Raw genomic sequence first — 21,281 nt, 5'->3', positions numbered from 1 at the left:
TCTATTTTTCAAACTCTCCCATTTCAGTATATCTAACATTTCTGTGACACTATCTGTTCTTTTGTACCTTCCGAGTACATATCTTGCTGCCTTTCTTTGAACTTTTTCTATCTTTTTAATATGTCCCGCCTTATATGGATCCCATACTATGGAGGAGTATTCTAGGATAGGGATAACCTTATATGCTTTTTCTTTTGTGGCTACGCTACTTCCTTTTAAATTTCTCATCACCCAATGCAATACTTTAAATGCCTTCCGTGTCAAATTATCTACTTGGACTCCCCACCCAAGATCCCTAGTTAAATAAATGCCTAAATATTTGCATTGACTAGTACATGGGATTCTTTCTCCAAAGAGGGTGTAAATTTCCTTTTCTGCATTCTTTTTATTTGAAAATTTTATATGCTTACTTTTACTTATATTAATGCCCATATTATTATTTGTAACCCAGTCACCAAGGCGATCGATGTCATTTTGTAATATTACGTGGTTATTTACATGCTCTATCCGTCTGTATATAATGCAGTCATCAGCAAAGAGTCTTATTTGGGAATGTAAATTGTTTGGTAGATCGTTTACGTAAATTAGGAAGAGTAATGGCCCTAGAGCACTGCCTTGTGGAACTCCTGCTAATACGCTCGCCTCATTTGAAAATGTATCCCCTAATTTTACTTTTTGAGTTCTGCCTCTGAGAAAATTTTTTATCCATTGCTTTACCCTCAAGTCCAATGGTAACGAATCCAACTTTAACAATAATTTATCGTGAGTCACTCGGTCAAAAGCTGCCGAAAAATCAACAATTACTGCATCCACTTCCTTTCCTTCGTCTATTGCGTCGCTGATGTATTGACTTAATCCCAAAAGCTGCGTTTCACACGAGTATCCCGTTCTAAACCCATGTTGGTGTTTGAATAGCCGTCTATCTCTTGCCCACCATTCCCGAATGTAGTCAGCGATTCTTTTTTCCATTATTTTGCAAACAACTGAGGTTATGCTTACCGGTCTATAATTGTTGGCTATTGTTTATCCCCTTTCTTGAAAATTGGTGTAATATTTGCTTTTTTCCAATCATTGGGCAAGGCATCATTATTTAAAGTTACTTTGAATAGATGACTCAGGTACAAAGCTATTGCGGTATCACCCAGTTTTAGAATGTCAATTGAGATATTATCCGGTCCCACTGACTTATTTTTCCTCATCCTCCTTATTGTTTTCACAAAATATGAGTCCTCCAAGATAATACCGTTTGTCGAGGGCAGTAAGCTATTTGGTGCTGTTATGCCGATGAAGTTCTCTGTCGTTTCTGAGCAATTTAGGCAAGCCTTATTTTCCTTTTTGTTTTCTGTTCCCCGAAAAACATCCGTAAAGCAGGAGTTGAACATATTTGCTATTTCTACATTGTCTGTTACAATACCATTTTCCTTAGTTTTTAATATAGTCACGCGTTCCCTGTTATCTTTCCTTGTTCTCATGTACCTATAAAATTTCGTTGCGTTGTCTTTTGAATTTGCATTGATAAGAAATGTTTCCTTTGCCTCCTTCTTTTCCCTATTTATGTTCCGGACCAAGGTCCGGTAATGGTGTGACATTTCTGTACTTTCATTCTTTAATATGTGTGCCTTTCTTACCGCTATCTTTAGTTTTCTTGTGGTTTTGTTGTAGTACTCCGGATCCGTGTTCTGTTTCAAATTTTTTATGGGAACATACTTCATTTGCCCTTAATTATTTCTTTGAATGTTTCCCATATTTTCTCCACGGTCTCCACGGTAAGCGAAACTTTGTTAACAATATCCTGAACAAATAATTTTTGTTTTAATTGTCCCAGTTTACAACAATTATCCTATTTTCTAATCTATTGTTATGTAACTCTCGATTTTAATTTCTGTTATTTTTCGCCATTCTGGAAAAGTTTGCATTATCTCATATTCTTGCTGTCTAATCATTCTCATTGTAGTAGTTCTCCACGTTTCGAATCCCTCCTTCGGTGTTTTACTATTTTTAATTATTACCCTTAGTCTACGACTTTAAAATAGGTTAATGGGAAACCATTGCGTCAGTAGGGATTCTCAAAACGTTTAAGTGCCAATTATCAATGAAGCACACCAATAAGTTCCTATGTGGACCGAGCCAACAAAAAAAATCAGTCGAGTTCACTTCACATGTAGAGAATTGTGAATATTAATTTATCGTTCCCGTTGTAGCTCATACATGGTTTCAATTCAGGCATTGAATTAAGCGAAGGGTATAGATGTTAGTGAGTTGGGAGGAGTATACGAGTGCCTATTATTGCACATATCGTAACGATGGCGTTAGAACTCAGGGCAAGTGCACGTATTTTTTGCGGGAAAGAAGAGTGGAAATTAGAATTGTTTTGTTAAATTTTTTGTTGCGACACGCGACTCATTAAAAAAATAATGCCGTTTATTCCATTATTATTTTATGTTGAAAGCTGCAACGTTGCTTAATTGTTCTTTGTACACGTTGGTACTTTGTCAAAGAGTTCTAGATAGGCAAGATGAAACTCGGTCGTTTGAAACACTCGAGGGTGGTAAGGATCCAAGGGTCGGTGATTGGACGTGTTTACCGTGCGAAAAGGAGCCCGTTTTCCATCGTCAATCGCCTTTCAAAATCGTTTTGAACGGCATTGAGCAATCAATCGGCATTTGTGAACGGTAACAGTAGTAACGATAAAAATCTCTTGAAGTAGATAACGCAACAGAAGTTTTTAAGCATGAAAAAACCGTGGTATCCATTTAAGATTATTTGATTCCTCTCTATTTCGTCATGACCACATTTATTTATTATATTTTTGTTGAAAGTAAGGAATGGAATCCATATTCACGAAGTTCTCTGTTTCGGATAAGTCTTTTACATCCCTATGGAAGAAGGGACCATTAGGTCTCAATTTCGCCCAAATACAGACCTCTATCTAACTATCTATGTATCCTTGACATAACCATATATAGGTTAATAATATATATTAATTGTCATTGCTTGACCTGGGTACGACTACATTTTTTTCTAATTATTGTTGTTCTATATTTACAAAATTATCATGGAAGCTACAATTTTTTATGGAGTATTACTTGTATTCATGCCCAGAAAATAAGGTGATATGATAAAACAATAAGTTATGTTGGTTTCGTGCTTATTAAATCCGTAGTATCGAAGACTTCCGAAGTATCGAGAAATCATTCGGTGAATCGCGACCCTGTATTCGAGAAACTCTCATTTCGGTGAATTTATTTCGTTCTTCCTCCTTTTTAGCGCCCGTATAAAACACATCAAGTCACAATTCGGACCCTTTGTCCCGACCACTGAAGGAAGTGGATTGAGAACAACATTCTTCGACAATATTGGGAAACCGTGTAACGGCCACTTCGCTCTTATTTGGTGATTTGCCCTTTTTCTGTTCGCATCGTTACTACTTTGATCACTTGTTATTGTTGTGGTGTTCTCTTTTTATACGGCGAGGTTGGTGATGTTTTTTTTCTCATCTCTGTTGCGTAGAATTCCGTCACGCGTGAGCCTTCAATATCGTTTCGGTGGCTCTCTTTTCGTCAAAATGCCCATCTTCGCTCGGTCCACTAGATACATCCTTTTTTTCCCTCCTTTCAACCACAATACCTGGAAGCTTACAAACCATGGCATTCTGAAGAAGGTAGCAAATATAAGGAGAATAACAAATTGTTTGCTGTGTGGTATATAAGGTGAAATATATGATTTTTGTCTTACGACATTTAAAAAGAATATGGTACAAGTGTAATGATTATACGATGTTATTAGATCGAATAGTTTCAGCGATAATGAAGCTGTGGTTATTGATATAGCGTACATTATCTACAAACTTATTGCACTGTGGCGATGTCCTTTAATCGTTTTATTGTATAATGTGCCATGTAGCGTTATTTATATCTGAGGCACTGTTCTATACAATGCGTTGAGTGCATATGATGCTATGCGATGAAATTAAGTTCGTCTGAATTAGTGAATATCAGTTAACTAACGAAGTGATATTAATCGCTGCATTACACGATTTATTTATGGTGCAGGATCTTAATTTGTGTTTGGTGGACTGCTTCAATGTGAATAATATATAGGCAAGTCGATTTAGCTAATGCCAACTCTTTTGAAAGTCATTCATTCCATTGATAATTGTTTGTTTTCGATTGAAAAATTCAATCTTGTGGTTCATCCGCTTAAAATTTTATTAATAAATAGCCCAAAATAATAATATTAATTCAAATACATGGCACTTCCATCATCATCATAGGGAGCAATTTTAAGGTTGGTACTTGTACAAATAGTTTCAGTAATATTTTTTCAAATACAAATTTTGAGAGGAATACGTGTTGTTTACGTTAAAATGATTACTGAAAAAATACCGCCGTCTACATATATTTGACGTGGGAAATAATAAATCTCGAATGGGTTATTCGCTCATTTGATGTGTTGGAATGAAATAAAAAACGCTGTTTACATTTCCGATTGTTAATACCCTTTCAGTTATTGCTTAATTCTTTCTCTTCAGTTTACAATTGTCTAACTGAGCAATGAGTCACCGAGAAATCTGAGATCACAGAACTAACCCGTCACCATGTACTCATACACGTAATTTAGATATCGAAGAACATTTGACCTGCCACATTAGTGCAAACTCTATTTATTCGGCCGAGCGCGCGAACCACATTTTTAGTATCGAGTTGTTATGATGCTCATCAAAGGGTATTATTAGCTTTTCTCCGATTCTTAGATGACTTAATTCTATGTTGGACCAATTCATTTATACTAGCGGAGTGAATATCTGAAAACCACATTCACTGAACGTAAAGAATTGTAATTACTAATTTCTCCACCGCTCAAGTCTCCCGCGCAGATGGTCCGGCAAATGGTGGAAGTTGTTTTCCTCAAGAAAATCCAGGTGATATTTTCGATTCCGGAACAGTGGTCCCAGCGTCTATTTTCTTCCTTTTTTCTAATCGGGGGTTCGGGGCTTGGAGAACAGCCGATGTAATTTTTTGCTATTTTTTATTATAATGCTCTCTCCATGTGTATTGTAAATGAAAGTTATGTTTTCGTAACAATGTGTTCCTTGACCATTTCCTTAATGAGGTTCCTTGTGTATGTACTCGTATGTGATAGTTTCTTTGTGTATCACTAAAACTCTTAACGCGGTAATCTTATAATTTATATATTAACATTTATTCATATTATTATTATTATCATCAAAATACCTGCGCCCAGATAGATGTGTCGCACAAATCTTTACCGTTCCAATCAAACACCTTTATGGTCCAACCTCTCACACCGCCTGCGTAGCTTGAAATATCGCAAATTGTCTTTGTAAAATCCTTCGTCATCACCCAGTCCTTGGGCAGTCCAGTGGCTGCCTTACACTTTTTCTTTAAATTCCTAAAATTTGATTGGAAAGGTTCAAAATCTCTCCTGATAGCTTGTTGTATTCAATTGTACTTCTATTTGCAAAACAAAATTTTTGCCAAATTTTATTTAGGGTTCTTATTTTTATTTTAAAACTGTGATCGTTATTCTCCCTTTAAATTTGGTGTTTCTATTTTCTTCCTTAAGTGTTCCCACGCTTCGCCATTTTTTAATTATTCTACACATTCAACCTAACCTACTTCTCTTCCTTCTATTTTGCAAACTTTCACATTTCACAATACCCAACCGGTCCGTAATGCTATCCGTCCTTTTATTCCCACCGAGTATATATCTGGTTGCCTTTAGTTGCGTTTTTACTATCTTTTTAATATTTCCCACCTCATACGGGTCCCATACATTGGATGAATATTCCAGGATAAATCAAACCAGGACCATATAACCTTTTTCTTTTGTGGCTACGCTATACTGCCTTATAAATTTCTTATTACCCAATAAAGTGCTTTAAATTCTTTTCTCGTCACACTATCCACTTCAATTCCTCACCCAATTTTACATTAAGCCCTAATCCCTTGGCAGTTTTTGGCTAGTTGAATGGAGTTATTATTAATGTGTGAAATAAAAAAAGGACAAAAACGGAAACTCAAACTTCACTTTCATGGAAACAGACCTGATCGGTAATCAAACCCGTGACATCCTTTGGGTTAGCAGGCGAGGACCTAAGCCCCGGAGCCCATCAACCGCAGGGGCCGGCCCAAAACATTTACCTGCGTATTTCTTTACGTCCCGGATGACTTCATCGTCGGGGACACCTGTCCGTGATTAGTTCGGTTTCGTGCTACCGCGCGCGATCGATCCTGAAGACTACTCCAAAATGCGCGGAGGAGACTTTCAGAGGGAGGGTGGATGAGGAGAAGAGGATATGGGAGGTTTCTTGTGGGTGGAAGTGGGGTGGAGACGGTTCTCAATAGGAAAGAAAAAAAAGACGGCGGAAGAAACTGACGCTTCGATTATCGCTCACGTTTGGTTGGCGAGGAAGGAACGGGTGCCAGGTGGGAACGGCACGATGGGTGGGTGGAGTGGGGATACGGATCGGTTCGAGTGCGAGGCTGAAACGTGAGGAACTCCGGGAGGCGCCGCTGTCGCGGTGGGACGGGATAGAGAGGGGCCCAGGTGTAATTTTTGTGCGCGACCGTGTTGTCCCTATGGCTGTCTGCGCGCTTTTTCTTTATGTGTTTTTTCCGACATCCCTCCTCATCCTTGTGACCGACACGGATATTATTAATTGGTCGGATTCGTTAGGATTTGAAACTATGAAGACAAAAGAAAATTGATGACCATACCCCTCTCAAAATTGCAAACCTGCCTATTTATTTTTTCTTTCCCGCGATCAATAGTTTTTTTTTCAAATGAAATCCATTTTGCACCCGGATTGCGAGTAGGATCCGGGTCGATAAACCAATGGGATTTATTCTATTGTTACAAGTTAACCTAATCGGCACGGCATTGTGGATGGTGTCATATTGGTTCAACTGCACGAAAAAAACCGAGTGCAAGTTTCAGTCGTGTGAAATTCGGCGAAAATGCGTTCAAGTTTTTCGCGATATTCTTTTTTACTGGTCTGTTCGATTTGTTTGCTCATTTGGAAGACTCACTTTGTGGTATGGTTTCCTTTTTTTGTCAACTTCTGTTCATATTTGCACTCGAAAATTTTCTGGCACATATTTAAGATATATTTGCCATAAAAAATTAAGTTCTCAGTTTCATTGCTCCGATTTAAAGTTTGGAAAATTGATGCTGGAAGTTTTGAGTTTTTAGTTATATAATCATTATAATACTCTTCCCAATCTAGTGGTTATTTTTTACCAATGTATTTTATTCGTTTTATTTAATTTTACGATATATCAATAAACTAAAACCATAATAATGATCATTTTAATTACATTTCTCTCCATCAAATCGATAAAAAAAACCATAGTTATTAACCTGTAGGTCGGTTTCATAGACAAGGAGAGAGCTGTCACAGTACTTAACCCAACGGCGTGTCAAATTAACTCATCTGTGTAATATCGGGTTCCTTTCCCTTCGCCGCATTACTTCCAATATGATCATAGTAATAATTAATTTATCGAAATGAATTAGATTTACTTTAGATTAATAAATTGGAAAGAGCTTACCGCCTGAAAGCAGGGGTGATTTTTTTAAAGAAATAATTCCACTAATTTAAAAGAGCACACGCTGTTTTGTTACGACCAGATGTAACAAAATATGATCAAGTCCGTTCGATATTTCGCTCGCACCTCTTTCGAAATCGCAGAAGAGAGCAATACCGTAGTCACGGCACATAATAGCGATGAGTTTAATGATAACTATCTTAATTAAAATATTTATTCAGTTTAATAATAATAAGTATATATAAGTAAATATAATTATCTGACTACAATGGAGTATAATTGGTAGTGGTGACCAACTGAGGTAAAAGTAACATTTATTTAACGTTAAGCCATGGAGTTTAAACGGTCACATGTGAGACGAGGGGCGTGAGTTTTTAAACATTATTTTGGAAATAAGTTGCATCATACTATATATTCCGTCAAATATGGAACCCACCATTCACGCCGTTCCTTCGCTTCGGGCGGACGAGGTCGAAAAAGCCTGATTTTATGTTTTACGAGGATGCATTCTTCATTTTTATGATTTTATATAAACCTTAAATCTCTATACTTAGATACATATATCACCTCCGTTACATTCCTGCAGTATGTGACGTTCCCTGTTTTAGAGTTTTTATATTTCTCGTGCTGAGGATCTCTTAGGCCATATTCACCCATGGCTATTTCGGTCCCTAGAAGTCCCCCTAGCGTGAAAATTGTAAATTCTTGGTAAGAGTTATAGTTTCTTAACCTGCATTAACTACCGTGCTTTTTCCTCCCGAAACCTAACCCTAGACATCTTTTTTACATCCGATTTAACATCCTTTTGCCCTTTGGATTTTCAACCATTCTCTCTCAAAATTTTCTCGAGAAAACATTTTTCGTTCTCTTTCGTTGCTGGTTCATTCGACTCACTTCCTTTTATTAAAAACTCATTCATCACTCTAACTCCCCCAATTTTTACCATGAAATATTATATTTATACTCATAGACTCACGCTCAGTAATGGGGATCGGTTTGTTCCGGTGGTTAATGTTCTTACTTTCCACACTCCGAGGGTCCGGGTTCGAATCTCGGCGGAAAGAAAACCCCGATCCCTATTTTGAGTGTAATGTGGATAGTGCTTAAAGTGGTGTTCGCCTTCCGTAGGATGGAACGTTGTTATATTTTGTTAGGTTATGTATTATATTTTGTTAAGTTTAAGCTGATTTCGCCACTGGGGTTCCCCCCATCTTTTCTCCCTCACCTTGAAATTCTTAAATTTATCAAATTACCCATTTATTTCTCATTGCATAAATGGCCTCAATTGTCGTTCGCCACCCCTACTACAATAATGTTGACACGAATAAACTTATGTACAAGATTTGTGTTAAAAATGTAACGGTAGTTTTGTAATTGTGCATATTACATGGTGCCCGGCATGGTGCACCTCGAGTTCTTACTGCAAGTTCAATCGATCAATAAAGAGTACTTCTTAAAAGTTCAACGCCGTTAGTGTGAAGCAAGACGAAAAAAACGCCCGTATTTATGGCGAAGCAATTCATGGCTTTTGCGCCACAATAATCCACCTGCTCACACTGCTCACTGCTAGTTCGTGAATTTTATGATAAAAACAGCACTGTAAAGATTTCCTTGCCTCCATATTATCTATATATGGCCCCGTTTGACTTTTTTCCGTTCCCAAAACTGAAAATATACTCGAAGGGTCATCGTTTTACAAGCATTGATGAGATAAATAAACGCATCGCTGAGAGAGCTAAAAGCTATGCCAAAAATCGAGTTCCAGAGGATTTTCGAGGATTGGAAAAAGCGTTGGCGTACGTGTATAATATCTAATGGGGACTTCTTCGAAGAATAAAGCATTGATATAGACGAATAAATCTAATTCTGGAAAAAAAACTCTATTTACTGTTAGTTATTGAACATGCCTCGTATATGCAGCTGTTTTGCGGTATTACGCAAACTTACAGTTTATGTACTCCACATGTTTGATTTGAGTACTCCAACAGTCTTCCCGTCGGCATTTTGCACTCTATTCATTATTTCACGGCTTTTTTATTGACGCAACTAGACTACAATCTTTCCCAAACATTCTGGCTGGATCTATAAATTCATCCACTTGTTCCATTATTGCGCCGTTTAGACTCGCCGTTTGTAATCACTTTTCAAATGTTCCTTATCGAAAACGACTACTTTCCATGTACATAGATCTCGGTGTTAATATTCAATCCCATTTTTATCTCTCCCAATCATCTAACAGAAATCAAACCCCCTCTCTCCAGGGCCCATGGAGTCTCCGGTGGCTAAAGTACCTTGTCACCAAACAGAGGAATGCGTAAATTTACGGTCTCCAATCATCATCACTACCTTATCGGCCATTTTTCCCCACCTCGAGCACACTAACGTTCATAAAACAAAATGGATAGCAGTAGGGAATCAAGAGCGGTCACATGCGCTAGCCGCCAGGGGGGACATGTTTGATGGCTCTTCTTCGCTTTCCGCCTCGTCACACGCATGAGAAGTGGCGGCCGGCTGTATCTTGTCGTGCCGCTCGCTGCTGTATCACCCCCACGCATGAATTTGTCGACTCGAGCGGTGGGGGATGGGGTTTATGAACGTGGTGGCAATGTGCGTGTGTTCGCGTGCGTGCATGCATGAGAGCGACCCTGGCAAGTGGGCGACGTAACTTCCATCGCATCGACAAGTCCACTATTGGGAGGGAAGGAGGGGACGGCGGTCAGTGGTATTTCGATTCGCAAAATAACTCTCAGGAGCCGGTGGGAATTTCATTAATGTCGTCCACACCGTCGTCGTCCCCCACCCTCGCTCGATAGGTAAAAGCCTCCGCTATAACGGGGAATTACGTCCTGTCCGCCGCGGGGATATAACCGAGACGGAGACATTTCGCGGTGTTATTTTTTGTCGTTTTTATCAGTCTCCGCTTACAGGATATCCTTTTGAGGGCGGGAAATATAATAATAAATACTTCAATCGTAACTCGGGAGGGGTGTTCGCTCGGTATAGATAACGCGAAATATACCTTATGGTACGATATATATATATATATATATATATATATATATATATATGTATGTATATATGTATATATATATATATATAAATGTATATATATATATGTATATATATATAAATGTATATATATATGTATATATATATAAATGTATATATATATGTATATATATATAAATTTATATATATATGTATATATATATAAATTTATATATATATATATATATATATATATATATATATATATATATAAATGTATATATATATATATATAAATGTATATATATATATATAAATGTATATATATATATATATATATATGTATTTATTCATTTATTTATTTTACATGGTAAATTGAATCATTTGCTTAGAAAAACAAGGAAATTTAGGGATATTAGTAATCATGAATTAATACGAATGGCCAAAAAGCCACGATACTCAGCCCTTGTTTGGTTGGTTTAATTGGTTTAAGGTTGATTTCACCTGGAATTGTTCCCTGTGTCCCGTGAAAATCATCCATAACTCAAACTACATGAAAAATCCAAGGTGAACAATCCGTCGATAAAATTATGAAGAGGTGGAATTTACTCCAATTTCCTCCAAAATTCGTGCAAAAACGAGTCAAGTACACATTTTTTTAGTGTCGGGAGTTTGGTCTACGAATTGGGAATATGAAATGGGAATCGTAAATCCCGTGGGATGTTTCATTTTTAGTTTTTATCACGATTCCTTAAATATTTTAGGAGTCATGGTTTTGAATTAGTCCGTGTTTGCCTTAGGCCATCTCGAACAGAGAGTTTCTGGGACCAAGGAAGCCTAGAGTTGGATCGACTTCATTTATGTCATTGGTACTCGAAGCCATGAGTAATGGACCGCAAAACAATGCGTAACCAGATTCAAAATTAGGTGGGAGAATAATCGGTAAAAATCGGGCATGTTCATCGGGATAATAAAAAATTGGAAGTCTTCTGCAAAATAAAAGAATATCTGAATCATCCCTCCTCTTTAAGTGTTTGGCCAAATCACATCATAAACTGCTGTCGGAGGAAACCATAGTAGTAAATTGAATTCTCCGTGTCAATTCTTGACCGGTCCCATGTCGGGAAATGAACTTAGGGTTGGCGTCAGGAGGCGAGAAGAGTTTTCCGGGGAGGTGACGCCGTCCGACGGAGTCACTTACCCGAGAGATCAGTGGACTAATTCATTAATCTTTCGATCCCAAGACCGGGGAATTACAGACCTCAGATTTCCCATTTGGAATACGCGTTAGATGTGATACAACTTTCTTCTCATTCCATTCGCCCGTCCTTTTCATCCTGTCGAGACCCCAAAGCAATGTTCGGGTTCCTGACCTTTGATCAGGCAATCAGTTGTTTTTTTTAAGTGGAAAAAATAGAGTGAAATTCCACCAAAGTTTGGTGACCTAAAAAAACCATCATTTTGGAATCCGCCGCTATTCCTGTCAGATTGATCTACGGGACAATAGAACAAGGTTTCTTCAATGAATGTGTTTTTAGCTTGGGAATTTAGATTAACTAGTCTAAACCTATTAACTGTTTACCGAAGGCGTCCTTGTTTTTTTCTTTTCACTTTTTAATTACGTGGTAAGATATTCAATTCATTCTTATAAAAAGTCCTGGAATTGTTGTTAGGATTAGAAATTTTGTTTTTTTTTTTGGTGTGATATCTCTACTTCCACTAGAATTTGGTGCTTGAGATTACACATTGCTTAATATGATCAAAGCTTTATGCAACCACCATTCCTTCTTGTTAGATATGTGATCGTTAGTCTTTGCTTTAAGTGTTTGGTGTAAACGGAATCCCTGCTACTCAATTTACCGGTGGCGTTCATGGTGTCATATAGATACAAACTAACTTAGATTCTCATCGAAGTGATAAAAGAATGGGTTTCGGCGTCGCTGGTGGCTAGCATTTCCCCAGGTCAGAATGATTTGGTTTTTCTTTTAAGGAAGCTCCCGGCGTTCAGACCGCACAGACGTGCGTCGCTGCTGGAATTCGTCCGTTCTGGTGTGCCCTGCTGTTCACTTGGAGGCAGATGCCCATTTTGCCTAAGGACGGCGAAATATCTGTTGAATACGTCTTGGGCGAATGTAAATAGTCCTTCGTGTTCCCGGTAAATGCGCATCTTGTGCCAAAATTAGTTCGCGTGTCGGCCGCATCTGACCTCAATCCTCGTTAAGCACCGAGGAGGGCGTTGCTCTGAAAGTTATTGCGGAAACAAAGGTCACAAGTATGTAGCCGCAAACGTTCATCGAGCGAGGAGTTGATGCACTTCGGATGGTTTAATGCGAGCAGAAGGCCATCTGGGGACGAATGCGCCTGATAAGAATATTTCCTTTTTCACCACAATATTTCAAGAACGGCTGAATCTGTTGAATCGCCGCCGACACATCATTTTGGTATTTTGGACCGTGGAGAGATCTTTCTTTTATCCAGCTTTTCGATGAACCACCATTGAGTACCGTTCAGTTTTGCGTTGAGAAAATGTTTATCTATTTTCGTGATCAGTAGTAATTTGAAACGATTTGATCACGATAGTTGAAGTTGCATCATCTTGCATGAATAAAATGTTCTGTTTAAGCATGCGATGGTAATCATATGTTATATGTGTTTATCCTAAAGTAAGGTCCCTACTATGTTGTCGAGTTATTATTTTTCAACATGTGCTTATTAGTCATTTTGTAAGCATAATTTCTTTAAACCCTTATTTCAAATATGATGTTTGCGTGTAATTCAGGAATAAAATGTAACGCATAACTGAGGAGTTGATTCCACGAAATTGCTAAGTCGTGGATAAACAGCTAAATACGCAATTCGTGCATTGTAAAAGGTTTAGTGAGGGTGCAGATGCCTTTTTTGTGAATGCTTTCCACGAAATAACCTTAATTATGATTTAAAATGTATCATATCTCATGGCTCCTTCTTTCTAACCTCATCTCTCGTGCGAAGCAAGAGATTATTTCGGATGGTAATTACTTTCCCGATCTACCAAACTTTAATTAACGTTATTCCAATACCGTTCTTTAATAACTAGAATCTTTTCGTCTGTCCCTTATTTCCGATCTTAAATCTAGAAGTGAGAATATTCAAAAGAATCAATTTAAAGTAGAAGTTAATAGACCACGAAACTATTACGTGAAGGGTAAAAGTTATAATTTCGGAAAATTTAGTTTCATGAGGAGGATCCGCAAAAGCGTAAATTATCTTGTAGCATGGACAAACGGACCCCGATTTATGCTCAGCGCGTTCCCAGCTCGCCCCATTCTTTGGTCTTGCAACTCCCAAGTCGTCCTCTTTCGACGTGTTCTTGTTCACGGTCGCTTTCAATAGAGCCTTAGGGGCTTGACCAATTGACCCGTCGTTGACTGAGTAGCGCGCGTCGATGTGGTCCAAGGTTTATGTTGTCACTCAACACAGTACGTGCTTTCCATTGTTCCCCTCCCGGCGTCGGACCTCGAGTTCGCAATCTCCCTCCTCCCCTTCCCTCGCACAGCCTTTAAACGAACGTTCGACTTGTTACACCACCTCCATCCCCTCACTTTGAAAACGTACCCCGTGCATCTTTAGGATATAATAATATGCATGAGATTACTACGAGTATTTATAGCTTCACCAAAGAGACAAAATTGAGAAAAAATAAAGCCGAGTAACATAATTTTAAGTTTTCGTTGAACTACGTGGTTGAGTCTAATAATTCGTATTGATCCAATATCATAATGGTGGAAAGAGTATTTCCATGAAGCAGTTCCTATAATGCAATCTAATAATACAAATTCAGATTCAAAATTCAAACAATACCCATATTTCAGAATTTTGCTTGAAAAAGCAGCCATTCTCTGAATATTCCCAATAATCACAAGCAGTCATCAACCTTCATAATTTTTTCTGGTATTATTATAAATAATACAATATATATTGTAAAATTTAGAACCCGTATACAAACAAGATCGTATGAACAATGTTATTTATCGCTTGGGCGTTGATAAATTATGATTATTTCGCTAGGTGGTATGTGAGTCAATCAACTAAGAAAAGTGCGCTTTTAATTCCTCATCACAAGTCCAAAAAAACTGGGAAATCTGATAGAATATGTAAATATAATGATTCTTAGTCCTATCGCATTTTTTTCTTGCTCATTTTATTGGCTGCTGCTATCAAAATATGTAAAAAAGACGCGGGATAATTTTTCATTTCTTTTGATTTGGACCTTCGTTGATGTAAGAAATCTGAAATAAAGATCTCATTGTAGAGCTCTTGAAATTATCACATCTGAAATGAAACGATCTTAAAACCTTGATTTCTTTCATATGCGTTAGGTTTAGACGCTTAAAATTAACATATGAGTGCTTATGATCAAATTATGAACGCTATTCATAATTGTTATTGATATATTTTTTCCAATAAAATCCTGCTTCAAAGCATTCATGTGCTTTGAAGTAGCCACCATTCCATTGACTTAAACCGCGAATCAACTTGAACTTAAGCAGATTAAGTTTTTGAAAGATCCCACTGCTAGAATTTCTGTCCATAAATCTATGTCACCTAGGCGACTGTGAACGGTGTACCATCAAAGAGGAGGAATTAGGCATTCAAGGTGCGTCCTCATGCAACCGGGCGCTGCGGTGGGACCACCCATTCCGCCAATCAGGGAGAGGAAGGAGCACAATCGGCCAAAAGGACGATACGACCGTGCGACGGGAATTGGCAATGGTTTAAACATCGTCCGCTGGCGTGCATCCCCAAGCCCATTTCGGAAGCCTCTCTAATTGCATAGACCTTTTTTAGTGATTAACTTGTTGTTCTTTGATTCTCTCATAGCATTGAGTGATAGTGATTTAAGGACTGAGAAATGCATTCGGGTCAATTGAAATTTCCAATTATACTCGTTTGTGTGCCAACGCTCGTACAAAATTTTATTCCTTTAGGTTAAGTGAAACTTCCGATTGTGCTGTTGGACATGCTGGTTTTGTTACACTTAGAGTCGTGTAGCGTGACCCGTCTATAATTCGTTAAACGCAGTACATCCTTCTTGGTAATGGTTTTTTTTTAGGGAGGTTATGACATTGATTCATTCGTACTCTCCTCACCGCGTGATGGCATTATGAGACTATTTATGGAATGTTAGCGAAATTTTTCGGCTCGCTATCTTTCTAAACGACTAAACAGTTTATACGTTTATGCAATTAACTTGATCAACGCCGTATGCGTTAATATCCGGACGCATCCAATCTATCTGACGTGTCATCCCGTCGTACATGTAACATATCCCAACCATTTTCTGTCCAAAACTCTTTTATCCTCAAACTTGGATCAATCCTCACATCTCGCTTTAGTCCGTCCTCCTTCAATTTTTCTATGTTATTCTTGTTTTTCTCTTTATCTAATTCCCTTTGCTCTCAACTCTAACATCTCTCGTACAACGTGTTTCATTGCACATGCACAATCTTTGAGTGCAATGCAAGTTAAAAAGCCCAGAGTGGGAAAAAATATGCATAGTCGATGGTGTGGAAGGTTAGCGCTAAGATGGGAAAATACTTGACGAAAATCATTTATAATTATCCCTATCAAATTTTATTGCATGCTTTTCTATTGTTCCAGGACGTCAAGTCTTCGGCTATTAGATTTATAATTCAGGGTTTCCTTTATATTACTTTATTTGAATACTTTCTTATTTTATATACTTGCCAATATAGGGCGTATATCCTTCCTTAGTACAGCATTGAAAGTAACAGAGATTCATTACCAATTGACTGTCCATCGTTACCGCTTTGCTCCGTTCACATAGGTCTACTCCTCGAGGCAAGAGGTCACGGGTTGCTGAGTTTAACAACATAGCCTCCTTGCGGCTCGAAAAGCATGGATAGATTAGCTCCGCCGACCCCACGAGTGGTAATTAGTCGATATGCACTTCATAAATTATAATTAGACCATTTATGTTTATTATGGCGTTTTATGGTTGACTATTACTCTTTTAAATCTGTGTATCTGCTCTTCGAGGTAAAGCCTGATGCGAAATATCGATAATGCAAACTTCGCCATCGAAAAAAAATTAAGTGCGATATTCAGTTACGTTGCGCCAAGTCGATCGCTTATTGTAATTAGCCCTTTAAAGCAGGTTTAATTTAAAAATTATTGAATAACTGATCGAAGCACTTTTCCACTTGATAGTATCAAGTTCGACATCCACCACTTGATGTCTGAAGCTGGTCAATTTGTTAAAAATTATTTTTCATTACTACTGCCTGATGCTTCTTTATAACATCAAGTGCTCATAGCGCTTTAATTTTAAAGTTATCGATGGTCATCTTCCTACAGGATATCGATAGATTTTTTAGTCCAACGTCCCGATTGTTCTCTCGAAAAACACAACTTTGGAGCATGTTTCAATGAGCTTCGTTTTGGTTTTTCGACACTCGGCCAATAATTTTTTCTCCACTGGGTAACAGCATTCCAAGACGAAATTTTGGTATTTGATTATTGAAAAAGAAGGGAACGCCTAGTTAAAAAATACTTCGGTTTAACGAAACACCTTTCTGCAGAGAATAATTTTATCTTCATTTTTGCTCTTTCCGATGAGTTACATTGAAATCGTGAACTAATTGGAGGCGATTTGAAAGACTGGATTATTACAATTCGTATACTCAATTCAGTCGCCTCTTCGCCGTGGGGAATTGGTGAATGCATGGGGTTGCACGATCACATGTCCCTGCTGGCTCAAATCGCGAAGGTAGTTAGATCGTAACACTCTTTATGAACTAGTAATCATCTAAGGGCATCTTTCACTTTTACCCTCCTTCCCTCTCTCCATTCTGGACCATCAGCCCAGCTTTTCTGCCTGACCTCCTTTAACCTCTCGCATCGCAGAATCAAGGCTCTGCTTTCCCGAGTGTAGTTGCATGTGCGGTTGGCATGTCCATTACCTCTCTGAGACTCTGGGAATTAGTCCACTTCGTAGGAGTTAACGTCCCAGGGCTCTTTAAGAGTTCTTCTTACAGAAGTAAAGTATCTCCCTACACGTGTCGGCACTCCCACGCTTTAGGTTACTTGTGGCCTTAATTCAAACGAGAAGTAATTTCAAATTCATTTAAAATGGATGAATCTTAAAATTATAAGTTGAAAATGTCTAATGCTTATCTCATGAGCTTCAATGTGACGCTGAAATGGAAAAAATATCACGTATATGAATTTGTTTTGGTTGAATAATTACCCTGCGAAACTAAAAGTTTTAGTATACTACATATATTATTATTTCTAAGAACAATTATCATTATTCATTAGTTTTCTTCCTATTCCTATGCTCTCCATCTCCTCTGTCAATCAAAAACTCATTAAATGCTTTGCTCCTTTTAAATTTTCTCTTAAGAAATATTTTCAACTAGCGAACAGATATCCTTCGAAATTTGTTGCTTTAAACGTGAAAGTGAAAAAAAAATCACGAGAAAGATTTAATCTTCCGAATTTTATAAAGCCAAAATATTTTGAGAGAGTATCGCCAAACTGATCAATACCCTTAGCATAATGTGTATTAAGGACTTCCAGGTCTCTGAAAAAAAACAGTAAAACTGTGAAAAGTTTGGAAAGTTTTTTGGTTCGAAAATCATGAAAAATTTTAAAACCCATGAAAACTTACTCGAAAAATCTAATTTTATATAATAAGTTTCAAGCATGGAGAAATATTGAATATTGGCTGAGAAATATTTGGATTTTTTTGTTTGAACATTGCATATTATTTTAATTAATCTGTTCTGCGACTAGTTCTTAATATCGGACGTCTCTCTATCCCTAAATATGTAATATGTGTTTTTTGTAGCAATGCATTTATTAATTTATGATGACGGTAGCTCTAACTAGGTATCTCCTAATTGGCAACATAAAGTTTTCAAACCTTAAGGGGTGGATAATATTTTATATTGTGTATTGGTATTGAGAGACAATTAACTTTTACTAAATGTATTCGACTAGAAACAATCATAATTGCTTTGGTGAGATAATGGGATAATGGAACGATCTCGTTAAAATTGAAACACGAGGTTGAATGAGTACAATTTTGGTACCTATCGTATTATTTTCATCGTACGCACTGCATGTGCATATAAATATTTCAACGATTAGGTTTTCAGGGAAACCTATTCTTCGACGGAAAACGAGAAAAGCGAGAGAGTGTCTCGTTTCGAAGGCTGAGATAAAGGCTCCATCGAAGCGTTGCGTGTAGAGTTGCTGAGATTTCACGGTCATTTCACGGTTTCACGCTTCGGGTGTCGACGGCGGTGGGGGAGGGGGTGGAATCGGCGGGCAGCTAAGCTTAATTGCGCAAACAGCGTGGCATTGACTCGTTTGGATTAATCATCGACGTGATAATTCCTTCGACCCGCGTATGTGTGAAATTGGGCACGCGGCTTCATGCTTTTCGTGCAGCGGTAACAATTCGCAGCTGACTTCCGCCGTTCTTCGTTTGGGGGCGCAGTTCTCACAATCAAATCGGGATCGGATTCATAAAAATGCGCTCAATTTCTCCAAGAATGGTCACTTCACCTTTTGTGCGGGACAGGAGATGTATCCAAATCGAAATTTAGGATCATTATTGGTCTCAAGACTTAAGAAAAGAGTTAAATCTAATAATTTCTTAGAAGTGTTAAACGTAGTCAGTATCTTAAGAGCATCGTATAAGAGGCCATGAGGCTTTCTTCATCCTCATTTCTATTTAAGTTCTTTCATTTTTTAATATAAATATATACCATTTTTCAGCAGTTCATGTATTAAAAAGAATGGTGTTTAGTCTCACGACTCCTCCAACCGTGACAAAATTATTTGTTAGCCTTGATAAGTGCTCTTTCATTTATTAAGTCTTTACATGGACGGAATAATGTGCATTGCTACTCACACTCGCAGGTTATGTTATAATGTGAGTAAATATGCATTGGAATTATAAATGGAAAAGGTTTTTATAAATGGAATCGCTAGAAAGATTAAAGAATGGGAAAGTTCTAATAGTGACGAAGGGCATATTACATGGATGATGTAGTATAACCAAATAGCGAGTGTGACCTAATGCCGTTCTCATGAGGTGTCTTGTAGCACCTTAAGAAATTCTCGTCCTCATTATTGTACTCGTGATGATGGAGAGTCATTTGAGATAACGGCGAAATGAAAATATTTTATTTCTAAGCGATGTTCCAAAGCTTCCAGTCGCGGCTGCAAAGTAGTGTTGTTCCAAGCTGACATCTTTTTAAATTGTATTTTTTCTAAACATTCTTAAGGGGTGGGAATCATGGCACTCTTCCAACTCCATCATATCTCTCTTATCCCTTTCTCACTCTCCGAGATGACTTTTGTCACATACTCGCCTCGTGACAGTGAATAGTGAATATCTGGATGCCACTTGATTACTCATGGAAGGATTTAAACAGACACTTTTTTCCGTCTTCGCCGTTAATGCCGTTTCGCGACCCCGCTGAGTAATCGTCTCGTTGGAATATAAGATATTTCAAAACGGAACACTGACGAAGGCATTTTTATTTTTCCCCATGCATAGGATGGGCTTAAAAAGTGAGTCATTTGCATATTTTGCATTCGCTGTAGCGTAAACGTTCGTTCGTAAGTCTTCCATTAAAGAGAAAGGCAGTCTAGCTTACGAACGTTTTGTGTGCATTCCATACAGCATGTATTCGGATGCTGTAATACCTCGCGCGTCGGAAAACCCCTCACGAGAAGTCCCAATGCGAATCAGGAATGAGTGCGTTCTATCATTGCGAGATTTCTGCTTCCGTGATACTTTTGCTTGTCTGTGAAAGGTGGAGAGCTAGGCTGTTGTGTGTTCACATGTTTAAACCCGAGTTAGAGCCATCTGCCATCCACAGCAAAACCAAAGCCTAGCGATTTTCTCGTGGATGCGAGAACATCGCAGGGAAACCGCAGACGAATGACACTGAGGTGGGAATTTCATGCGCCCAGTGTTGCTCGCTGATGAGTTTCATCACCCATCGTGCAGATTTTCGGGTTTGATTACGATTTGTTCGACTGACGTGTGAATTTCGTTCGCCTTAGGTCTTAGTGAGAGATGACCTCTTTATCCTTAACATCAAGCCCGTGCTTATCAAGTCGGTCGATTGTTATGGTCGCCATAAAAATCTGTGTGATTTATACAAATAAAATAGTGAAAACAAGAGATTTCATGAATTCAGAAAACTTTATTTCCCGACCCAAGTTTTGACCGGTGACCAACGAGTGATTTTCAAGGTTCCTGTTTCATGTCACTGCTGATTAGGTCGTTACCCACGTTGAAAAACGAAAGGTTTTGTGAATTATGCTGTTTCTTTCTTTAATAAGTTCCAAAGATCTTATGGCATCAAAGTTAAAAGTTACAATAAGATACATCTGCCATAGAATATTCGTGCTTCTAGAGGACTTCACTCCAGATTTTCCAATGATGATGCGGACGTTTTACATACCTTGCTTGTAGTAATTGTTGTAGACATAGACGAGACGCGCTTTCCGCATCGAAGTGAGACGGAAAACAACCAAACGGTGCGTTTTTTTCACTCCGCGGCGTTGTTTCAGTTCGCATTTCCACTTCAGTTTATTCGTAATGGAAAACGAGCTAATTGTATCCAGTATTTCGTCTTCCTCCACTCCTCTTCCCCCTCCTTTTTTTTACTTCCGCGGCCGTGTTTTTTTATGCGT

At 38.1% G+C, this 21,281-nt stretch overlaps 1 long non-coding RNA gene across 1 annotated transcript in view; it reads left to right on the top strand.

Moving 5' to 3' along the window:
• LOC139693533 (uncharacterized) overlaps positions 1-21,281 on the top strand; it is an 821,473-nt gene that overhangs the window by 281,656 nt on the left and 518,536 nt on the right. The window lies entirely within an intron of this gene.

The sequence above is a fragment of the Hetaerina americana genome, unplaced genomic scaffold (genome assembly GCF_022747635.1).
Source record: "Hetaerina americana unplaced genomic scaffold, ioHetAmer1.1.p SCAF_5, whole genome shotgun sequence".
In the NCBI taxonomy this organism is placed as follows: Eukaryota; Metazoa; Arthropoda; class Insecta; order Odonata; family Calopterygidae; genus Hetaerina; species Hetaerina americana.
Note: the sequence above shows the minus strand (reverse complement) of the source record. Positions and strands in the feature narration are given on the sequence as shown.